Below are 407 nucleotides of genomic sequence, written 5' to 3' on the forward strand. Positions count from 1 at the left end.
GATGAGAAAGGAAAGAAGCAATTTCCTTTAGGATAGAAAGCAATTAGAAGAGAATTTTGAAAGACTAAATTACCCTTTTCTTATTTTAGCTCATTTGTTATTTTTGTCAATTAAAAAATTTTTAAAAAAGGGCTATTTTTGGAGCACCGAAGCAAACCTCATAAGATAATTTGGAATTATTAAAATATCATATTTATTAATTTATCATAATATTAGCTTAATATAATATGAACTGTTATAATATTAACTAAATATAATTCTCTCTCTCTATACATAGTATAATGTAATATATTATGTTATATTATATTATAATATTATGTAATATATTAGAGTTTTATTATTTATCATAAATATATATAATACTATTAATTAATATAATATAATATTAATTATAATTGATATATAGT

Source organism: Asparagus officinalis, chromosome 5, assembly GCF_001876935.1.
Source record: "Asparagus officinalis chromosome 5, Aspof.V1, whole genome shotgun sequence".
NCBI lineage: Eukaryota > Viridiplantae > Streptophyta > Magnoliopsida > Asparagales > Asparagaceae > Asparagus > Asparagus officinalis.